Raw genomic sequence first — 5,785 nt, 5'->3', positions numbered from 1 at the left:
GCCTATGTCTCTCTCGTTTTACTTTTTACTTTGTAAAACAATATTTGGAAGTTGATCAAATATTTTGGTAGACTGTGTTTTCCCTCGATTTGTATTTTAAATATTGCGAAAGCCCTGTTTGGTCTGCATGCAGTTTTTTCAGTAATGCTTTAAACACACCGACAATGTTATTGCGCAAATAGTACGCAGCATCATATGGATATGTTTTCAACAAAAGTTCAACATTCACCTTCTGCTACCATTTCTGTCAAGCCGTCCACTCATACAGTTTGACGCATATGTTCGATAAATCCAATGTATGCACCACACCGAACCACTGGCTGGCCTTGTTCACCAACTACTTCTCTGATAGAGCTCAGTGTGTCAAATCGGAGGGCCTGTTGTCCGGAACTCTGGCAGTCTCTATGGTCTCTATGGTGCCATAGGGTTCAATTCTCCGGCCGACTCTCTTCTCTGTATACATCAATGATGTCGCTCTTGCTGTTGGTGATTCTCTGATTCACCTCTACGCAGACAACACCATTCTGTATACTTCTGGCCCTTCTTTGGACACTGTGTTAACTAACCTCCAGACGAGCTTCAATGCCATTACAACTCTCCTTCCGTGGCCTCCAACTGCTCTTAAATGCAAATAAAACTAAATGCATGCTATTCAACCGATCATTGCCCGCACCTGCCCGCCCATCCAGCATCACTACTCTGGACGGCTCTGACTTAGAATACGTGGATAACTACAAATACCTAGGTGTCTGGCTAGACTGTAAACTCTCCTTCCAGACTCACATTAAGCATCTCCAATCAAAAATTAAATCTAGAATCGGCTTCCTATTTGGCAACAAAGCTTCCTTCACTCATGCTGCCAAACATACCCTCGTAAAACTGACCATCCTACCGATCCTTGACTTCGGCGATGTCATCTATAAAATAGCCTCCAACACTCTACTCAGCAAACTGGATGTAGTCTATCACAGTGCCATCCGTTTTGCCACCAAAGCCCCATATACTACTCACCACTGCGACCTATACACTCTCATTGGCTGGCCCTCGCTTCATACTCGTCGCCAAACCCACTGGCTACAGGTTATCTACAAGTCTCTGCTAGGTAAATCCCCGCCCTATCTCAGCTCCCTGGTCAACATAGCAGCACCCACTCGTAGCACGCGCTCCAGGAGGTATATCTCACTAGTCACCCCCAAAGCCAATTCCTCCTTTGCTCGCCTTTCCTTCCAGGTCTCTGCTGCCACTGACTGGAACAAACGGCAAAAATCACAGAAGCTGGAGATTCCCATCTCCCTCACTAGCTTTAAGAACCAGCTGTCAGAGCAGCTCACAGATCACTGCTCCTGTTCATAGCCCATCTGTATACAGCCCATCTATCTACCTCATCCCCATACTGTATGTATTTATTTTTCTCCTTTTGCACCACAGTATCTCTACTTGCACATCCATATTTTGCACATCTACCATTCCAGTGTTTAATTGCCATATTGTAATTACTTCGCCACCATGGCCTATTTATTGCCTTAACTCCCTTATTTGACCTAATTTGCACTCACTGTATATAGACTTTTTTCCCCTACTGTATTATTGACTGTATGTTTTGTTCATTCCAGGTGTAACTCTGTGTTTTTGTATGTGTTGAACTGCTATGCTTTATCTTGGCCAGGTCGCAGTTGCAAATGAGAACTTGTTCTCAACTAGCTTACCTGGTTAAATAAAGGTGAAATAAAATGTTTGTTTTTTTTAACTGCCCTCCGAATTCATATTTATTATATCAATAGGCCCGTGAGAGTTGCAGGGTCATGTCTATCAGAGCAGAGAGGGAGAGAGATCATAGAAAGTGAATCTCATTCTAGTTATGTGAGCGATAGCTACTGGCTCTTCTCACAAAGCCACGGCCACGTGTTGACCAGCCCAACCCAAATCAACTCTTCGACTTTTTCACGTAGTTGTTTTGTGTGGGCAGGAGAATGAACGAATAGGCAACTTGAATGAACTTTGATCGCTTTTGTAAAATTTTGTACATTGCAAAAAGTAAAAATAATTTTTCATGCCACCAGAGGTACCGAATCCGTTCTTGTGCCGAAAATCTCCCCTCTGCCAGAATCCCCCCCCCCCCTTCACGTTCTTCATTGCCGCGCCCGCCGGCACCCGGTGAGATGTCGCCCGTACCTAAATCCGCTACTGAATTTTGTATTAGTCTATAAATAAATCTCTTTGCCAAAATTCGTCATCCCTCCCATGTCTTATTCGACTAGTATTTTTGAAAGTGTAAGGATAATAATTCAGCCATAACTGTTCTGAAATGTTTCTTGCCAACATTTTACTCCCTCCTCGATGTTTAATATAACACACATATATGAATTATTAATTTCAGTTGCCTATCCAAACGTGAAGTTTGTTCTATAGAAAGTATTTGACTGATGTGTGTCACAGAAAGTATTTAACTCTAGCCACAAAATTAAGGAAATTAGAAGGGGGGGGGGGGGCAGAGAATTCTGGCAGGGGGGAGATTTTCGGCACAAAACCGGTCAAATAGGTTCTGGAATAAAACAGCCCAAAATGGAAAGGTGCAGGATCATGTTCCGGTGTGATTTGTCTAAAAATGAAGCACTGCTAATCTACATTGGATTTGCTTACCAAGAATACAGTGAATGTTCCTGAGCGGCCGAGTTCATTTTTTTCCTACTTGAAAATCTGTGGCAAGACCTGAAAATTATTGTCTAGCAATGATCAACAACCAATTTGACAGAGCTTGAAGATCTTTAAAATGGGCAAGTGTTGCACAATTCAGGTGTGGAAAGCACTTAGAAACGTACTCAGAAAGATGCACAGCTGTAATCGCTGCCAAAGGTGCTTCTACAAAGTATTGACTCAGAGGTGTGGAATACTTATGTAAATGTGATATTTCTGTATTTCACTTTAAATACATTTGCAAACATTTCTAAAAACATGTTTTCACTTTTGTCATTATAGATTATTGTGTGTAGATGGATGAGGTAAAAAAACATATTTAATCCATATTGAATTCAGGCTGTGACACAACCAAATGTGGAATAAGTCAAGGGGTCTGAATACTTTCTGAAGGCACTGTATGAATGTCCAGAGCTGAGCCACTCTTGATGTATGAATTGAATGACTCATCGCAGAGGTGCGAGAGAGTGATCAGTTTGGTTAAAGTAAGGATTAATGGTAAGGATTCAGGTGTGTCCGTGTGTGGGTGGATGTATGTATGTATGTATGTATTGTGACAGACCAGGGGGTTTGGTCAAGATGTTTACATAGATCAGACACAGACAGAGTATGATTAGCTCAGTTTCAAGGGTGTTTATTAAATAATAAATCAAAAAAGAAAAGGTCTCCCTCATGAGACCCTCTCCGGGATACCGTCTCCTGGGCTCCGAGTCATCCTGTCGGGCACACAAACTCAACTTCCTTCGGGTAACCGTATCCAACCACATGGAAGTCACCTCACTTCCCCTAGTCCTCTCCATGTGTGCTGCCCTTCTGGCAGCTTTATGGGCCTCGCACAGCTGGTGAGCAATCCGCCCTTGATTACTCACCAGCTCCCAATCAGCCCCAATTAGTCCTGTCCGGAGAGCCCGTCGAGACCTGGCACGTCCAGCAGATGGAGCCCCCGCCTCGTGATGTATACTCCATCTGTTACCAGGCCTCGACGAGTCTCCCCTGGTGGCTGACCTGCTGTACGCCACAGTATGTATGTATGTATGTATGTGTGTGTGTGAGAGAGAGTGTATCTGTGTACATTAACAGGGTTGGGGAGTAACCTGTTTACAAAAAAAATAACTTTAATCAGTTATGTTTCCAGCTAAAATATTGTAATCAGATTACAGACTAGATGATTACTTGTTGGATAACTTTTTAAATAAAAAGACATTCTGACACCTTTCTGTTTTCTCAGTGATATTCTATTCAGCATTGAACAACTTTTCTACTTTCAGATTGTTCCACCTGAGCGAGTCCGACAAGTCAGAGACCACTATGATGACACACGTCTTCTAACGCTTCTGAAATGGAAAGTATTCCCAAAATAACTACGTAATCAGATTACATTACTGAGTTTGAGTAATCCAAATCCTACGTTACTGATTTTGGACAGGTAACTAGTAACTGTAACGGATTATACTTTGGAAATGTCGGCATTAATGTAAGTGTGTGTGTGCGCATGCACGTTAATGTGTGTGTGTGTGTGTGTGTGTGTGTGTGCGCATGCACGTTAATGTGTGTGTGTGTGCGCATGCACGTTAATGTGTGTGTGTGCGCATGCACGTTAATGTGTGTGTGTGTGTGTGCGCATGCACGTTAATGTGTGTGTGTGTGTGCGTGTGTGTGTGTGCATGCACGTTAATGTGTGTGTGTGCGCATGCACGTTAATGTGTGTGTGTGTGTGCGCATGCACGTTAATGTGTGTGTGTGTGCGCATGCACCTTAATGTGTGTGTGTGTGCGCATGCACGTTAATGTGTGTGTGTGTGTGCGTGTGTGTGTGCGCATGCACGTTAATGTGTGTGTGTGTGTGTGTGCGCATGCACGTTAATGTGTGTGTGTGTGCGCATGCACGTTAATGTGTGTGTGTGTGTGCGTGTGTGTGTGCGCATGCACGTTAATGTGTGTGTGTGCGCATGCACGTTAATGTGTGTGTGTGTGCGTGTGTGTGTGCGCATGCACGTTAATGTGTGTGCGTGTGTGTGTGCGCATGCACGTTAATGTGTGTGTGTGTGTGTGTGTGTGCGCATGCACGTTAATGTGTGTGTGTGTGTGTGTGTGTGTGCGCATGCACGTTAATGCGCATGCACGTTAATGTGTGTGTGTGTGTGTGCGCATGCACGTTAATGTGTGTGTGTGCGTTACCCGGCCCCATCATAAGGTGTTAGACTTTCCCAGGGACAGATGATCTCCTTCACCTGCCCTCCCCCTCTCAATGCCCCCTTCTCTCCACCTCATCCTCGGAGTCAACGGGGGTAGATACGACACTCTGGAGGGATGTCCACCTTGATCTGGAAAAAACTGAAGGAAAGTGGAGAGGAAAGAGGGATGAGGGACTGAAGGGATGAGGATCTATAAAGGTGTGTGGGAGCTTACTCTTCTGTGACTCACTTGGCAATGCGCCTTGGCGGGGCTTGGCTGGGCTGCTCCATGTTGATAGGCTGAACGCGGCTGCTTGTCCCGACGGCGGCAGGATATTTTGGCATAATGCTGGGGAATACTGTGGAGGGAGTACAACCCCCTCTCAACAGACGGCCCAATGAGAGAGCCATACGTGAACGAGAAGAGACAGCAGTCCCCCGGCTCTCAATGTCGGCCTCTCCCGCCTCCACCACACCTCCCCCCCTTCCCTCCCACCTACGTTCTGAAGCGGGGGTGCTATCTATGGTTACGCTGATGGGTGAAGAGCAGGCGGGGTTGTTGGGGAGGCAGAGAGGGAAAGGGGGTGAGGTGGAGGAAGAAGGGGGGCCAGAGTAGACCGCCAGGTGGGGTATGGGTGCCGTGAAGTGACACAGATGTAGGGGTTAAAGGTCAGAGTTCAGACATAGGGTCAAGATCACTGAGAGGTCATACTAATACACCACACACATGGATGGAGTGGTAAAAATGATGGGTAAAGACTGAACACTCGTATAAATGAAGGCAGCATGGACTGGTCTGGCCCTCGGACAGAAAATACTGGGAGTTATCTGTGAGTTCTGTTATGGCATTATGGACTAATTGACAGAGATGGGCACAGTGACTGGATGACACAGTGAAGATGAGATGACAGACAGACA

This window comes from Oncorhynchus kisutch, linkage group LG25, assembly GCF_002021735.2.
Source record: "Oncorhynchus kisutch isolate 150728-3 linkage group LG25, Okis_V2, whole genome shotgun sequence".
Classification (NCBI taxonomy): domain Eukaryota; kingdom Metazoa; phylum Chordata; class Actinopteri; order Salmoniformes; family Salmonidae; genus Oncorhynchus; species Oncorhynchus kisutch.
Note: the sequence above shows the minus strand (reverse complement) of the source record.